Source organism: Falco naumanni, chromosome 1, assembly GCF_017639655.2.
Source record: "Falco naumanni isolate bFalNau1 chromosome 1, bFalNau1.pat, whole genome shotgun sequence".
In the NCBI taxonomy this organism is placed as follows: domain Eukaryota; kingdom Metazoa; phylum Chordata; class Aves; order Falconiformes; family Falconidae; genus Falco; species Falco naumanni.
In genome coordinates this window covers 33659743-33678986 of record NC_054054.1, presented here as the reverse complement: position 1 = coordinate 33678986, position 19244 = coordinate 33659743, and the positions used below count along the sequence as shown (strand labels likewise).

General features: G+C 36.2%; 1 protein-coding gene across 7 annotated transcripts in view; it reads right to left on the bottom strand.

Annotated features, from left to right (window-relative positions):
* The window catches only part of KCNIP4 (potassium voltage-gated channel interacting protein 4), a 430246-nt gene that overhangs the window by 77312 nt on the left and 333690 nt on the right, over positions 1 to 19244 (bottom strand). The window lies entirely within an intron of this gene.

The window sequence follows — 19244 nt, the reverse complement described above, 5'->3', positions numbered from 1 at the left end:
AAAAACTGTTGGAAAGCTAAGGCTTCAAGCTGCCTATAGCAATTCATATGCAATTAAATGGAAAAAAAAAATTAAAAAGTGGTGAGGCACATTAATCTTATTGAAGACTCTATTGTTAAAGATGCCAGAGCTGCTTAAGGTTCTGCCAAATACGAGATTATCAGTATCAGATTCCAACAATCGTCCTCAGTTGCTGAGAACTAAGAAATGGTGTGCACATGACCTTTCCCCAGTCCCACCAGATGGAAATGTGTTTAATCAAGTTTTAAGAAAAAGGGATTTTTAATCTGCCAAGAACATGGAATGTAGTAAAGCCTTATCTAGGTGGAGGGTCACTTTGGCACAGACAGACATGACATTGGCATGAAGTTCTGAGGTTGTGAAAAGCGTTAGTGACAATACCATAAATACCAGTGATATTTTTGATAGAGTAGAAGGAAAAATATCTATTCTTTTCAGTGAACTCCATTAAACTGGAATATATATACGTTTGTACACATTACTTTATTTATCCCTGTATTTATGAAACCCTGATTGTTGTTAAGCCTTTTAGTGCAACAAAATGCTGCAAGTATTTTGTGGTGAGGGATTTCTATGAACCTTCCGCAAGTAACAACTGGTTGCACTGAAAAGGAAAATTTAGAAGCAGAAAAAAGTACAGTAGAAAAATATCTTCAGAGCTTATGACACAATAGCAGTTCAGAAACACCTTGTAATCTCTCATGCTTTTTCCACAGGTGATAATTCTTCTTTCTAAGCACTTATTAGACTATCACAGTGGCTCACAAAACACCCAGGAGCTATTCTGGAAGCATTTCTTCCTCTTCTCCCTAGCCCCGCGGAACACAGGTGTATAGGGCTTGAATATTTTATTATACTCTCTAATAGGAGGAATCACCTATGAGTTAAACACCATTTCCGTATCAGCAACAGCACAACACTAACCCACAAAAATACCATTGCCTAATCTGTTTTTTACTGTGGCAGAGACTCTGTCTCTGCATATTGCTACAGTACATCTTTAACATGGTTTGTTACAGACCCATAAATTTCCACAGCAATCCCGCCACTACCTCATCTCCAGCACAGCCAAGTACTCACAGGTCTGCAAGATTTATTTACGTTTTTCGACTCAGCAACAGAACACGTGGCTTGCAGAGCAAAAGGTTTTGTGTGTCCTGTAAGAACTGCAGTATCCATGTATCACTCTGTAGTAATTGTTGGGAAAGGTTGATTTTATAATGATGACTAATGCACATTACTGGCTACACAGGGTGCAACACCAGACCTCGTTTAAAGACGAGGTTTTTATAATCAATGTGTCTTGCAATCTTCCCTAATTTTTTGTGCCATAATACAGCGACATCACAGGCCAATGACAAGTAGTCTCCGGGTTGTTGATTTTCACTGATGTTCACTTTATACCTGTCATCTTCATCACTGATAGCTTTCAAGATAAACCCAGGACAACACCATAAATTACATCTAATAGCTAACCATGTATTTGTTCCCTGCTGAGCTCTAAGTATGTGAAGTTATTCAAACTTTTCTGTCTAAATTTAAGCACAGTTCATTCAACTGATTTTTAAGTGCACAGAATTTAACAGAAAAAAATGCTTTTTAATTCACACATTTCTGTAATTTTTTTCCTGGAGAGAAGAAATGTGGTTAGCACCCTGCAGTACCAAATTCTTTGTCAGCAATCTCTTTAGAAAAACAAAGGTCAGCTGAAGAGTTTCAAGCCCTTACAAAGGGTCTAAGTCACATTTGAGGCATGTTATTACCAACACTTGTGCCACGGGAAAGTCTGCTTTACCAGTTTTGAGGACAGACAGTGTTATGTTCTTATTTGGAAGTAAAAGTTTAAGCACAATTTTTTTATAAGCACTGATCAGAAAATCCAATGTATTTTCTTATTTGGTTTATTGTGGTTTTGACTGAAAATGTCAGTCTGACATCCAGCCTTTCTCTTTGTTCACTTTGATATAGACAGGAAGAACAAGACTGGAAAATAAGACAATACATCTCTCTACATCACCGTCTTTCTAAGACTTTCTCAATCTTTAACACCAGTCACTGCAACCACAATAGACATTCAGAGAACAGATCAAGTTCACAAAGCGTAGAGGCTAACATGAACCCTAGTCATAGTGATGACTTATTTAGACTGATTCTTGTAACATACAGACGGAAATATATTTAGAAATAAATAAGGTACTAATTTTTCACTGTAAGCAGGAACCTCATAAGCAGAAAAGTTACAATTTACTGTCATTGAAAAGCTGAAAACTGAACATCTACTTGTTTACCATAAGGGATCTAAATACAGAAAGCTATTATAGTTTCATACTCTAAAGCTTGACTAAAAACTTTCAGTAAATTATGTTTGGACCTTTTTCTGCAGGCAAATTCCAAAGTTTAGTTGACCCTGAGTAAGGGTAACTGATTTCTCTCCCAAACAGATGAGTTTTCTCTGGCTCACTGACAAATATTACTAATAAAATCTTTTTGGAAAAGAACTGAAAGCCTGGCAGTCAAGATAACTTCTACCTTGACAGCTGTAGCTAGAGTAACCTCCAAGCTTGAAAAATTTAGTTGCAGACTCCTTCAAGAGAACAGTTAATATTGCTTTTCCTCTCAGTGCTTTCTACAGCATTTTCACCATTTATCTTAAAAGAACAGGAATTGATTCCAAGGGAAAAGTTTGTCTTGTGCTGAATCAATCCATTTTGTCTAGCCTTTCTCAAAGAGGAACTTGTAAAATATATTACTTTCCAATTTGTTGCTGAGTTTTAAGTGTTTGTATATAATAGCTTGCATAATATATTCATTTATCTCTGTTACTTATGGAGATGGTCAATGTTGCACCACGTGTAATCATCACATTATTGTAAATTTTCTTGAATAATTTTTTCAGTGAGCAATATAAATTAGAAAATTTAGTTACCTATATCCAATTACCAGTATCTCCATCATACGTAAATGAAGCTGGATATTTGTGCTTTGGACAGCAACTTTAATTACTGATTTTTCAAATAATTAAAAAGTCCATCTTGACCTTACAGTAAGAAGATTGTGCAGTTTCTTAACAAAAAATAAAGTACTGAATAAATGAAAAGGGTTACAGCTCAACGAACTCTTAGATAACCTTGAAAAACACATTTATATGTGTTTCAATGTGTTATATGCTTTCAATGCAGCATGCTTAATCATTTTTTTGATATATTAGTTTCATTTGGGCTGTACTACATTAGGTGGTTTGGGAATGGTGTTCTGACAAACCGTATACAGCAGTCCAAGTACTACATAAGGTGTCTTCCATAGGAAGGGTAGGAGATGGGTGAGAAGTCATTTTTCTCAATAATACCCCTACGTACACAGGTTAGTTGTATTAGACATGAAAGATGACCAGTTAACTTGCACGTTCATGTATGACAAAGCTACCAGTTGTTATTATTCTCATTCTGATATCCTAGGTTTGGATATCACCTTAATTTTACAAATCCAAAGACATTTGAACCAAGAATTCACATCAATTCCCCTGTTCTGTGGAGAAGCAATGCTATTATTCCCATTGCTAGGAAAATTTATTCTGTTTTCCTGACTTAAAATGTTCCTGAAGACTTTTCTTAAGTTGTGTCAGCTTTCAAATTGTGACTTGAAATTTAGGAGGTAGTTGCCCATTACTGGAATGGACCTCTGGACTCCCCTTTAAAATCTATTAAAATTTGGCCACTATTGTAAATCTTTGAAATTGTGGTTCACAAAAACACAGGAGAAATTGTGACAATTTTATTGTTAAATTCCTTTTGTTCAAAGGTTTGGAATGCAAGGAAGCCAAGGATGCACAGTATTTTCTCAGCAGTAGGCTGTAGAGAGGTAACCTGAACAGACAGCAGGGAATAAAATCTAGGCAGTGTGAAGGAAAGGTCTTCCCAAATTAAATGCTACAGAGACAAAAGCTGGATGGGATGAAGTAGTAGTTTGAAAATCTGAAGTTAATAGACAGTGGGAGAACACTGAAAAAACTAATCAACAGTGAAAATAATGTAGATTAGAAAATGTTAAATAGAAACCATGCAGGAAAGCTTAGAGATAGATTTTTGAAATAGTATCTAAATTAGATTCCAGCTCCAGCATGGTTTTGGGCTGTGAACTGAAAATCAATCCTGTAAAAATTGTCTTTACATCATGATTATACCAATCATTCCAGTATTTGACTTATTCTATATTAAGCCAGGTTTTATGCGTGTATGCTTCTCTCTATCTCTGCTGACAGAGGCAAAAATTTGGCTAGGAAAAAACCCACTTTTTTCATGTCCTTTAACACAAACAGGCTACAGTGCGAAGTTGTACTGACATCGCAGTTCCAGGTGGACTGAACAAAAAGGAATCTAAGATGTACAGACTTCTGCAGTTCCCAGTCCAGCATAAGCAAACCTTCAAAAGTACATAAGTAATAAATAGAGATTCAGTTCTAAATTAATTTTACTTTTTTTCTGAGTTAGGTTTCTTATTCTTTGTATGAGGAAATATTACACAGGATGTAAGAGCAATCTAATGTTTCATATTTTACTCAAACAGTGACAATTTCATGTGGATTAAATTTATCAGAGAGCTAAATCTCATTTTTCACCATTCTTATCTGTATTTTCAGGCTGTTAGAAATCCCCAACAGAAACAACTCTGAATGACAGAACAGATACAGAACATTGCTCACCTATGATTGCTATACTCCATATAGAACACTTTCCTACACAGGAAAAAAAAAAACAACCAACAAACATTTCACATTTTGCTTTTTTTCTCTTCATTTTTTAGCCAAAGTAAAAGAAACATATATAAAACATTTAAAATGTGGATCTAAATTTAAGAATTTAAAGAATTAACATGCTTAGAGTATACGTGTCAAACCAAAATCTGTGCAGAAGCATGAAGAAAAAAAAATTAATAAGTGCATGAAAAGTAAAACTGAAACTAGTTCACCCTCCAAAATCTGCCCATGATCACCCATTGCAAGTTCTTTTATAAATAAGTAGTTATGTCCTTTGAAAAAGTATATTTTTTTTAAAGAAAAAAAGGTGTTTTGAGACTAATTTTTAAAGAAGGGCAGTTTTATTTCCCTCCCCAATATGGAAAAATGATCCCATGTCTGGCTTGCTCTTTAGTTGATATTGTAGATATTGTGTAAAGATCCCCACAACACGTATAAAGACAACAATGTGCATTTTTCCTTGAACAGCTTGAGTTTCATGGACTTTCCAGGGTTTTGACCCATAAAACTGAGAATATCAGGAGAAAGCTTAGCATCATCCCAAATGAACATTTGTTTGGCTGGAAGAATTCCACTGTTCCAGGGAAAAGCAGTTTCTGTGGAGGTTTTGCTGTCCTAAAATCAGTTAATTGCATCCCTTGCTTTGGTAGAACAAAATATAAAGATGGTTGGACATTTAGCAGCAGGGCAGTAAATATAAGAGCAGATTAATTTTTGCTTAGCATTTTAACTATCACAGACTGAATGCACAGATGAAGAGTTACAGTGAGCAAACATAGGGAACACTAATCAATAGTTAGAGTTACAATGTGGCAGAAGTTTCTGGAGCCTTCTCCCAATAGGCTGATATAAAATACACTGTGTCATGCAGAAGCAATAAGCAAATTTCTTCCAAAATGTCTGATGCTGCTGAAGAGGAGGAAAAGGGCTTCACTTTTATTTTCCCTATATATTAATCTTCGTGGAATATAATTTTACTACATTCAAAAACTGATTAATTTATACAAAACATTTTGGGGGCACCACTGCAGAAAAGCCAGCACAGCAAGAGTTTACTCTTCTGAAATCAGTAAAAGCATGAGAACCAAAAACCCAGATGTCCCTAGCAATCTTTTTGCCTCTACATGTATTTCAGATGATATTAAGGTTTAGCTCCCCAGTAGTCTGAAATGGTAACTGGTTTATACTGTCTTGCAATGCTGCATTCAGTGGCACTTAATGATTGCTTTCCAGCTTTAGGGCTGATTTTTGAAAAAATGAAGGCAAGTGTGAAAATATTAATGTCAGTTAAGCTGCGTTTAAGGAGGATGATGGAGAAGGAATTGTAAAAGTATAAATCTATTTGCTTTATTGGAGACAACTGACAGGAGACTGGAGAATGATTTAAAAAGTTAATGGGCAATGGGAGCCAAGTCAGTTGAAACAGTTAAATCTGTAACAAAGTCTGACGGAAAAATGAATAATGTCTTCCATGGAGAGGCAGGCAGTAAGATTCAATTATTTGCCAGACTGGCTGTCTCCTTCCCAGGACACACATATAGTGGCTTTCCAGGCCACCCCTCCCGTGGGAACGGAGACACCGCTTCTTTACTGTGGAAGAGAGGGTCCTGCAGAAGATTAGGCAGAGCTCTGCTGTGCCCAGGTGGCCCAGCTCTGACAGCCTGCTGCTGAATCCTGGCAAAGGACTAGAGCCTATTTGCTCATGCTGCTCTCTGAAAACTTCCATAATGGCAGTTTCGTGTCAGGGTGTTGACCAACCTGTCCCTGTCCAGGGGAACTGCCAGCTGACAGAGGTGGCTTCACCTATTTTACTCTTGGACTGTGGTGCTCGGTGGCCCGTATCCAGCATGGCTGGAAGTGTGGGTGGCAGCCTCCGTGTTCCAGCTGGGAGACCCTAGCAAAACCAATTACCTCTGTTGAGCTGTTTCTCTCTGTTAGCCTGTGACCAAGGAAAGATTAAAGGTTGCAGAAGAAGCCAAGATGTGATTTTACTACAAATGAATTTCCCAGAAAGGCAGATTTCTTCACAGCTATTATAACAGTCATCCACTGCGACACAGCTGTTTCCCTAAGGGATCTGCTTAAACCAAAGATGTCTTTCAATTACTATGTATGTACTAGTAATAAACAAAACAAAATGAGAAACAAAATCAAAACCACTAGCCAATTAATATTTTATGGCAATAAATGTCTCATCTTCAGAATGCAATTTTGTGAATGTATAAGTCTGTGCATCATCTGAAAAGGAGACTGAAAATCCTTTGACATTTAATTTTTTTTTTCTCCTTACAAAAAAGTTCTTCATTATTAATAGGTCTTATTAAACTAACAGTAGCAAGCAGACAATTTCTCTCTGTAAAAAACAGACAGGTAGAAGCTGACCTTTAAACTGTTTGAAAAACAGTAATTTACTCATATTATATGAAGATTATTGTTTTGCTGATAACAATAAGAAGGACTCATTATGTATTTCTTATATATTCTACACTCTGGGTGACTTTAACAATGGAAAGTCTCATTGAGGGTTCTTCACGGGGAAAAGGGATTTGGCAGAATATGCAGGACAGGCCCCAAGTAGCTAGACATTATGAATGTATACTGTGAGCCATCACAACTGTGTTTTCTTGTTTAAAATAGTTTTTACATGAAATAGCTATTCAGAAAAATAACCAGCCTATGGTTCACTGCCTTCATTTGAATGTGACAGGTAAAATGCCTCAGCGTGTATTAATCTGATTCAAAATAATGTTGCAGAAGGAATAAGAAGAGATACGGTTTTTAACCTAAAGTTCTTTTCAATTGCATTGAAAATATTATTCCTAATAGTCTGTGCTGTGCGAAATCTGCTCTGGTGCTGAAGCGTTACTTGGCATGGCACATAGGGGAGTAAAGGGGTTATCTGTCTCCCAAGCAACATGTTCCGCAGACACAGCGGGCACTGTCAGACCCCAGCTCACTGGCCAGTGGCTCTCTTGGCTATTTGTTGTATGGAGCCAGTATTAGACTCAAGGCTGAAGTGCGGTAAGGTATCGCTTTAAATGGGTGTAAAGATGCCTTATAGATCCAGCCAGTGAATAGCTATAGGAAGATAAGGCAGCAGCACCCTGCAGTACCCAATGTTTAGAGAAAACATAAAAGTCTAATCCAATAAATATTGACAGACATTGTACCTTTTCAGTCAGCTTTGACAGTGGCCTTTATTCTTCAATTAATTAAATCAGCTTAGTTCTGGAGATTAATAATTAGTCACAGGTTTTTTTCTCCTTTTTAAGTGATACTTTTTAGAGCCTCCAGTGGTGTTTCAGGAATTTGTAGACCCATACTGTGGTGGTGGCTAACAGTTACAGCACTGACATCATTCATGCTCCAGGAAGACTTTGTTATTCTTTATTACCACGTACAACAACAAACTAAATCACCATTAATGAGTTCTGTAAGCAATCTTCAGATCATTTTGACCTGCCTTCTACATCTCAAATAGACCGTTGAAGTATGCTCATAAACTATGGGACTGTTGTGTGATGTCTTTGATATACACGCACTTAGGGAGTCCTGCTTTCCTCCTTTAAGCCTATTACACTTCCACTGCATACCACACCTTCACAATCCAGTAATTTATCATATACATAATAATTATGAAGGAGAATCACTCCAGTTAATTGTAGTCCAGCCTCTCTCATGATTTTATCACTTCCAGGAGCAGTTGTAAATCACAAGCCTTTGAATTCATTTTTGCTACTTATTTTTTAATGTCCCACTACTTTTAAAAGGGTAAGAAAACAAATTAAAACACGTAGCATCAAAAAAATGCTACTTCTATTTATTGATTAACTTTCAAAACTCTTTGCCACCATGACAGCAAGAAATGCATTCTTTTGAAATTCATTTGAACTCTCCCTTTTTCACAACAATTTTGCCTTTAATGTAATGCTTTACATAGAGTATGAGAAATATAAGCTACTTGGAGGTTGTTCCCATCCTCCCCTCATTTGCAATTGAAAAACATGGCATTTCTGACAACCACAGGATGACAGCTGTAGTGACTGAAGAAAATTATCTAAGCTTTCAATTCTAATAAATTTAAAAATAGCACTTTGAGAGATGCTTTCTCTCTTCTATCCTACTGCTGAATGAAAAACACCTGACTGGTGTCAAACTTAGGAGGAACTGACAGACATTAAAGGGAAAGTAGTTATTGATCATTTAGTGTCAGCTGATCTTCCACAAAACAAGCTGAAGCAGCTGATTGCTAGCTGAAATTACGATCACATGCTAGCATTTTGGGGTGTAGGAGACATCTGCAACTAAAATGAAAAATTATCTGCAGAAATAATTTCTTAGAAAATTCCAACACCTATTGCAAGAACACAGTTATAGTACTATGGAAAGTAAATGTGTAGTACATTTGCATTCTTCATTAGTCATAGAATATGCCCTCCCTAATTTGTTAAAAATATCATGTTACGTGATTCATTTCATGTACTTGATGAACATTTACACATTTAAAGGTATATAATTCAAGGAAGATTAATCATTTCCAGTCAGGAACTCATTTTAATTGTCATGAAATTACTACACATACCAGTTACGCAGGTTGCTCTCTGTTGTCATCATAAAGTAATGTTTCAGAAACGGGAAGTATATTAATTGGAAAAAAAATGTGTGAGAGGAGTCATACACATATACAGCTGTACGAAAAATCAGAGTGCAATCCAGGTCTTTATAAAACAGGAAGTTCAGGCACTATAGACTCAGGACTTACTCTACAGTCTTAAACAGTTCTCTGCAGCTTAAATTCTGTATAAGCTCAGTATAATTATTTTCAAATAGCCTTCTGCTATAAAACTACTTCATTATATATTTATCCTATTATATTTAGGCAAAAATTTCAGAAGAGGTGAGTTCTCACATAAATGCTCTCTCTTAGGAACTGCCCACTATTGAGTTGTCCTGCAACGTAACTTAAAGAGATTGGTACTTCTGTTTGCTTTTAAACCTTGAATATTCTCATCAAGAAAAGTGCTACCTACTTAGAATGACTAGAGGGTAAATTTATATTAAAGGAATACATTTGGGTAGTAATCTAGAGATTTGAAATCAATTCCTTTTTTTCCTCCTTTTTTTCTTCTGCTATTCTTGCAAGTTTGGGGAATTAAAAACATGATTTAAATGTAAATTATCAAATATTAAAAGAGATATTAAATAAGATAAACCAGAAAACATCAAATCAGGTGAAAATGTACCTTATTCCGTCAATTCACATTCCTACCACCCACATGAATTCCTGAGTTTTAGTTCTATGAAAAGTTTACATATTTAGTTTCTCTCCATAACCACTAAAGGAAAACAAACAAAACCTCAATTCTAAATTATTAACTTTTTCATCCTTCCCCCTTTTCATAATGAGACAGAAATACTTATAGCAAAAATCCTCTATGCATTTTTTTAGTAACTAAGATTTCAGCTCGGAGAAATATTTTGCAAGGAGACCACAACTGCAAAGAAAGCAACAGAAAATATGAATGCTATTACTTATCTTTTAAAATATCTAAGTAAAGACAACACGGGGTGTGTGTGTGGGTGTGTGTTCCATTCATTTTCAGAATTAGACCCTCTCAACCATTCTCCAATACATTCCAAAGCAGAAGCAATGCTCTAATTTATGGATTCAATTATAAAAGGATTAAAGTAATAAAACTATCAAGTACAATTTTTCTCAGAAATATGCAAAACTGTGTAGTACAGTAGTAATACACTGAATCACTTGATGTTAAATAACGCTTCTTACTGCCTGCAGCGTAAGACTAGTCTTTATTGAAATAAGAATGAGGGAGATCATTCAAAAAACAAGTCTATAAAAACTGTTTTCTCAGTGTGAAGTAGTATAACATAGTTTCCAGGCAGCTTCCTGGCCATCTAGGTCTGCTACACTCCACACCAAACCACCAATACCTGGATCAATTAAGTACCAGGGCACGCTTTAGATCTGCCTGGATTCATCTCACAAACGACATTGATCATACAACTTAAAAGTCCTCAAAACTATCAAAAAAGAAAACGATTTTTTGCCGAGGATAAATAGCATGCGACGAACCACCAGTGCTTAAACCACATTTGCAAATGTAGTTGCCTGAAATGGGTCACAAAGATCAATATTTCTGGATTTGAACTGAGATGGCCTAATTTTCAGAAAAGTTTCTTCTGAAATCTGCCACAATTCTTATAGTTCTCTACTTCTAAAAAAACCCCAGAGCATCTTTATTTGTTCTTTTGCACTGGCGATTATAGGGTCCTTTATTTGAAAGCAGGTTTTTTGAAATGTATACAGTAAATAACAATAACTATACTTCTCTGGGGAAACGGCAACAACACAAAATTCTAAACAGTTTAATATTTTTGGTATTGTATCCCCATCACCCTGCCCACAATTTCCCCCAGTTCTTTCTGGTTTTTATCTGCATGGCCATATATATATATATATATGTGCACAAATACATACATATATGTAGTAGAAGAGTTATAGCTTGCTTGCCCTGAGCCTGTGAAGCCTGCTGTACTTGTCCTTCAATCTTACCTACTCTTAAAAGACTGCTATCATCAGGTCCTTAACAAACCCCTGTGATTCCTTCCTTGCAGTTCCTTGGGTGTTTAACCCTCTTAATGAATTAACCCATGACGGTTCTAAGCCCTCCTTAAAAACTGCATGCAAAATGCGCTTCCATTGCAATAATGCCTCTGGGCCCAACTGTGATTTATCTGTACAGCACACACTTCCTTGCCTTTGCATGTTGTTGCATGCAGATGTTAGGACATTTGCCACCTCCTCAGCTCTGGAGAAGAGTTGAGGACCTGCCCTGTCCTGTTTTCTACTCATGTAAGCATTGCATTGAATGTCCTTTCACTCCCTCCCATCAGATGTCCCTGACGAGGATGCCAGGCAGAGTGAAGAAAAGGTGAGCTGCCGTAAGTACTGACCTGCTACTACTTGCTCCTTCTCAGCAGCAGAGAACTAGTAACAAGATTGCTGCTTCCCCGAGTCACCAGCCTCCTCTCTGCCTGCTTCTGAAGCGGTCAAAGAGAAACAGCTCTTGAACAGCAAAGCCTTTAGGCAGAAACTCTCTTATTTTTTAAAATAAACGTCGATAGAATGGGTGTGATTACTGTCTCTGGTTATACAAATAATACAAAATTGCACAATTTACTAAAATTCATCAAAGCAAGAATTTGCTTCTAAGGATTTTACTTAATTATGTCTTTTCAGACACTTCTATTCAAGCATTCACCCATGAGATGTTTAACCTGGCAGAGATAAAAGAATCTGAATAAAAAGCTTTTAATAACACTATCTTGAGCAATTTCATTTCCATTTGAAAAAAGTTAGAAACAAAAATTCATGGTAATATATGGGTACACTGTGAAGCATCCATTTATTGGTATTACTTTGAGCTTCTCTACTTTTATAAAAATAGCCTATACTTTTGTGTTGATTGCTATACTCAGGATGCGCTATTTTGTGCACAATATTCTGCTGAGAGTGATGGGCACATATAGCCTCTGTATATAGTATGACCTCTGTATATAGTGCAATTCATTAGACTTGTTCACCCGAGAAAAGCAAGTAGAAGAGTCACAGTTTTCTGATGTACCTGAGAATCAGGGGCTAAATCCAATCCCAAAAGGATTATTGTGAGTTAATTGATTGGGCTCCATTTAGTGACTTCAGTAATGAGGATGAAAAATTGCCCAGAGGGAGAAAAAATAGAAAACGCTTCCCCCCGCCCCGCACCCCCGGCAATGTAAATCATATTACCTATTATTGAAAGGCAACAAAGAAACCTTTATTTGCATTGCATCGTTATTGAAATGTAAGAAGGAAGCGTCTATCTGCAATGTTAACCTATAAAAAATTTCCTTCAAGTTATTATTTATAATTTATTTTACACATTAAAATGAAAATTAATTTTATTTTTTATGTTTGGGAAAACAGAATCTCATAGAAAATCTCCACTCTTTAATAACAAAATAGCATCTTATACTGAAATGAAAAGTGCATTCATATGACAAATATGTTGTATTAAAAGACTATTCACATGAGTAAGAGGTTGAGATATAGGACCTATATTTTGAACTATTTCAAAGGAAATACTAATCAGCAAAGAACTTTTTTTTTAATTTGCAGCCTGTGAAATACTGCAAACATCCATCTGCTTGCACTTAGTACACCATAAATTGAACTCTAAAATTATTTTCCATCTATATTTAATTGCATATGTGTATATATGTATTCTGTCTGCTATATATCTCATAAAGGAGTGTATTCCTCTCTATAAATCTATATTCATAAATTCAAATGAATTATATTGCTCATAATAAACAAAGACACAGCAAGGTTTTGTCTTAAAAAGAATAGATAATATGAAGCATTTATAACTGAAGAAAGTATATAGGAATACAACATAAGATGCTTACTATGCTACAGTAAAAATCTTAATGTAATTTATGTTACAACAGCTTTTTACTGGAATCTAAGATGAGACTACCTGCTTTCTCAACAAAAAAGTATATCCTAGTCATAGTAAAAAATAAAGATTTGGGTATTGACTGATGTCAACACATTTCTGGTTGGGTTTAGAGTGCCTTTTTTGTTTAAAAAGTCTCAACAGGTTGAAGCTATTTATAAATCTGTCACTCACCATGACCAGGTTTCAAACCTGGGCTCCTAGTTTTGACAGTGAGATTAAAAGAGGTATATCAATGTGTGTCTCTCAGCACTCATATGGCCTCACTAATATCTGATGCAACTTTTAATCTATTTATTCTCCCAACAACTGGTGAGATAACCAGTATAATTTTCACCATTTTCTATAAGATTGCCTAAGGTCACAAAGGAAAGGAATCATGACAGTTCCTGAATACCAACCCAGTTTTCTTACTATTTAACTGTGAGTATTTTAATTATGCAATTGAAGCTGCTGATAATTGGTACCCACCTGACAGAGAAATAATGAAGCACCTCATAAACAACCCAAAGTACAGTAAAAATACAGGGAGAGGCTGAATGCAGATTAGCCAATAGTCTAAGGATGATAATCACATGTACTCGTGGAAAAATAACTAGCAGTTATGTATTTCAATGTAAATGATACCACTGCTCTACCACTTCTTGAAAGTGGTATCTTCCACCAGGAGTGATATTCCACATCAAGGGGAATATTTTTCTGCTGCCATCTCAGAGAGAGGAATTCATAGTTATAGCTCAGCAAGACAAATGCTGGCCTACCCAATTTGTCTTAGCTCAAATTTCATGATGACATGCAGAACCTAGAACTCCATATTTTATTAAGAAACAAAGGAATCTAAAGCATTTACAGTACAAGAAAGATATGGATCAAACTGCTAGTACATAGGTTAAACATTATGGCAGCATGTATTGCTAGGCTGAAACCAGTGCTTCTGTCACTGTGGATATCTGGAAAATCACAGCTTAGTAGTGTGTTCCCCATTAGATCACAGGAGAATACAGTACCAGTACATTTTTTATTTATTTATTTATTTATTTTTAGCGTGGAATGCTACATTTCCTCTCCTTACACATGAACGCTCAAATGTAATATGATTGGCACATGAAATAAAATCTAATTCACTGAAACTCATCGGCCTTTCTATTTACTTCCCTAATTATTTTATTTCATGTTTTAAACAAAATTTGAGGTCCTCCTTACCTTGCTACTTATTTGTTTGGTGATAAGTCACTAAGCAAACAAACTCTTTTTCCCCCCTTACTTCTGAACCATCTCTCCTCTAACTCATCTAATTTCACTCTCCCACTCCAAACTCAGCAGTTTTACCTGCAAGGAACAAACCTCCTTTGGGAGCATCATGAAACAGTGACTGGCCTGTTGCACTTCATTTTGGTTTCACTCATTTCAGTGAACTTTGATCAATATTCATCCTTCTACCTTTTGAAAGCCCCGTCTGTCTGAACAATGATTTTTTTTTATGTGACATAACTCATTCTTTCTTAAGTGATTAGTGGAAGGCTGAAAATGTACCCAAAATATGGGCAGGTGTCTATCAGAAATATTCGAGATCTGTTCATCTGTATACATACCCAAAAACGAGACAAATGCAGATCTGGAATCCATCCACCTACTTAGAAGCAAATATAAAATTATCGATCTGCCCAATATCCTGCCATTTTAATATGGAAATCTAGAGTATTCATCAGTTACATATTTTACAAACAAATAACAAATTGATCAGTAAGAACAATTTCATTGATTTTTATTTTTTTTTATATATTAAAAGTGACCTACTTGCACCTATGTCAGACCTTCCATTATACAGTTGTCCCTGTGGGATACCACAGCCATTAAAAGTTACTTAGTGTTAAAGTCTGGTACACACTGTCTCAATTTTAGATTGTTTCTCTCTCCAGCAAATGTACACACATACGCATAATCTACTGTTAAGCTATTTCTAAAAGTTCATAGGCTACAGACTTTGGAAGGGCATTTTACATTTCTACAAACGGAACAGCCTGCTTTGTGCTTCTTTATACTGCTAAAGTAACATTAAGCAGTTATACAGCATTAAATGTCCAGATGAGACTGCAAAACCAGCTTCATGGCTGCTTTTGCAGTTTTCCCCAAATGTAATTCCATAATAAGTTTTATTATGAGCTAAAATGCATACTAGACAATGAAATTATAGCATAATGACTTTAAATTATGTTATTATTTGCACATTACATGGAACAGATTCAACTGCTTTGTAAATCTTGATGTTTCATCTGGGTCTACACGTAATCTGATACATAAATCTCTACAAAATTCACTATCTCCCTTGTCTCATTAATACAAAATGTCAAAGAATTCTGGTAAAAAACTGCATCAAACATGGAACAAAACTTCAGAAGTCAAGAGACCAAAGGTGACTACATCATTTCTACATCAGTGCACTACTATGGATGCATTTTTTCATTCAGTCATTCCATCACTGAGCATATTTTATCTCGTTCTATAACGTTACTTCAGGCAACGATTATTTATGTCTTTGAAAATATAATATTCTAACAGTAAAGCCTTCTAGATTCTCAGCCCTAAAGTACATTAGTGATGAGGCAATGCTTTTCTCTCTTCACCTATGTCCAGCTGACCCAGTGTAGTTATTTTTCAGAAGCATGCTTTGTCTTACTGAATCTCTGTCATCTTAAAATGAATTATTTTATGTGGAGCTACATTTTAAAAGCAGGCTGATCCTGAAAAAGTGACAGGGTGTAAAGGGAAAATGCATAAGCAGAGCATTCTGTAGAAAGCTCCCAGTATCCATCCTCTGGAATCCACACTAGTTAGATGTAGACTTTGCTACAGGTATCAAATATGTGTTGCCTGCCTTTATTTTGGGTGTTTATATTCTGTGAGAAAATACCTCCTTCCCTTTCAAAGGATATGTAATTTTGGCAGCAATGACTGTTAACGATTGAATACTGTTTTCTGAGTGATCGTTCCTTCATCTTCTGATTTCCTTTGTTGATAAAGAATCCATTTATTTTAGTACTCCGCAATAGTCAGATGGAGGGTTGGTCACACTTAACACATCTAGTTCGTCCTGATAAAACCTAGTAATTTTTTTCTTCTCCGAGTTCTAATTCAAATACATTTTACTGCAGTTGTTTCTGAAACATGGTTGTACTCAACAAAGGTATTCATAATGTTCTTGAACAATGACTGTAAAGTGGTCCTGCGAAAGATGCATCTGATCTAGTACGGAAGCAAAAGTGGTGAAAACCCAGACATCTTTGGGTGAATGATCTGCTTAACATGAATACTCAGCATCTCTTGAAGAAGCTTCAAATGATGCTCAAAAGTAACCACATCTTTGCAAAGATGAATACAAGAAGCTTCCCTACCTGCTTGAAAATACTAAATCCCTCAGGAATTATCACTAAGAATATTTTCTTGGAAAAAAAAAAAATTAAGATTAGGAAGGTAGAAGTACAAGTGGAGGATCCAATGACTGAGTGGCACAGTGTGGCAAAAAAGAGCCCTCCCCATGTTAGGATGCAAATATACTGTGTGATGCTGAGCCAGAGAGTAAAGTTTTAGTACAGTGGGCGAATGCATACTAAAAAGAAAAGTTTTATCTAAGCAGTCCAGAAAATTCATAATGCCTGATCCTTCTGTGAACTCCCAAGTGAAGAGATAGCATGTAAGCTGTCCTTACAGACAGCAAGTCTTCCTGGTTTCTACCAGTATTTTTAATATCCCTTAAGTATTTCTCTCTACTTTTCACACAGCCAGTACCTAAACTTTTAATTCAGACTGGTATGGATGTCTTCCTCAGTGATTCAGATGATCTGGATGTTAAAATACCCTGGAGAAGTCCGTGAGCAGCAGTGGCTGAATAGATCTCCATAAAGCAATAAGGCCTTCCTTCAAACTCTTAAATAACTTGTCCTATTTAATTCCTAGTTTGGTAAAAGCATAAGTTTAGCCTGATGCACGATTTCCCTGATTTTGACATGAAAGAACGGTTTTTGCTTTTGTTTATCAAGCACATTACACTTGTATGTGATTTGTGCATCTTATCACTATGTCCAGGTAGGAAAGCCACTAAAGTAAGAGCAAAACAAAACAAAATTTTCAGTTTCAATATCATTATGTCAAGAGTATAGTCTTATTACATAAGGTTAGTCAAGATGGTGCTTCCCAAACAAAGCCATGCTCCCAAGCCTGGAAGAGCCTAGTTTTTGTGGGAAGGTAAAGAGTAAATAGAACATCTTGAACAACCCTGAGCTAGATGTAAGAGATGGTTACAAGTTTCAGTAAGCTTCAGCCAGTTTTGCACCCAACATAAGCATACAGAAACACATATGTCCAAGAAGAGATGTTCTTACAAATGAGCATATTGAAATTTGTAACACAATTTTTACATCAATTTGGATCAAGATTGGATTTAAAGCAGCAACTTCATGCAGTTTTGCATTTGCTCTGAAGTAACTGTACTCTGCTGTGCAATCTATATGGACTGACTTTCCTACAGTGACCTTGAATCCATAATCTCTGTCAAGATTTACAAAGAGGGTTGGGGAAACACCCGAAGAATAAAGGTAATCCAGTTTTTTCTCCTCTGAGGGGAAGAATTACGCTTCTGGAAAGGTAATATTGGAACCTTAACATCTTTCATCTAGCTGTACAGTCTATGTGCACAACTGCAAATATATTTGATGCTGAAGGAATAATTAGTTCTCCTTTCTGGTGTGAAAGATGCACTAACGATCACAGGAAACCCAACACTACTATGTACCTTGATGCCATGAATTGGCACTGGGATATCAGCATCCATGAACAGAATTTTTTGAGGCAGGTGATAGATACTTACTCAAAATAAAGTAGTTCCCTCAATCCTACAAGTATCTCTGGAGAAGAAAATAAGACTAGTAGAAATGGACATTTCATCATGTGAAAACCAAACAGCTTGCTGATAGCAGACCCTAATCAGGTGTTACGAGCAGCTGCTGAAAAAAAGGCAAGGGGACACGTACTGCTGTGTGGTATATTCCTTACCTTTCTGTTTATTGTGGAGTTATGCTACACCACATCCCATTTGCCTGAAAGAGCTGATGCAGGAGAGCCTGCTGGAAGCTGAACTTGTAGCACAGCCACCAGTGCATGGATAGGACATTCAAATCAGGATAATTCTTATCAGTCACATGTAGCCAAGGAGAAAACTCCCTTGCTTGTTGGGGTTCTTTTTCTTAGAATACTGTGAAGCAAGAACAAATTGCACTGCAATATGCCTGTCCCTATATCATTCATATTCTAAGGGAGAGTCTCATACTGCGCTTCAGAGAATAGTTTAAACCTTACTGGTTTTGCTAAACCGTAAGTGTAACTAACAACATGTTAATACAGATAGTTGCAGATAGACCTAACCTTATCCTCTCTGCGCTTTTAAGTATCCAAGCTACAGAAGAGGCCACATATTAGCATGCTAGTTTGATGGAACAGATAAATGCACTAATACGACTTGTGGACTGGAGGTGGCTTCTGTCCATCCAAATTAGTTTAGAAAGAAAAAAAAGAAGGTCTTTCTGTACCTGCACAGAGCAGAGATATCCTATGACAGAAAACTATCTCTTATTTAAAGAAAATACCCACCCTCCACAATTTCCAAACTCTAGCCAAAGGAACAGATTGCTCTATACCTTCTCAAAGCAGACTTTGCAGCCAAATATGTTTATTGATAACTGTAAGTGAACTGCTCTCTGTTTTACATCACAATAAGAGAAACTAAGTGTCAAATATTCCTACCTAGCACTGATGGTCTATTGAGCTGAAAGACATGCAGAGACCAGTGGGTCCTACTAGGTAAAAGATACTAAGTTAGTAGGACGTTCATATATCAGACAGGAAATTTATATCTGAATGAGTATTTGAAAGATAATAACAAGCTCTGGAAACTGTTA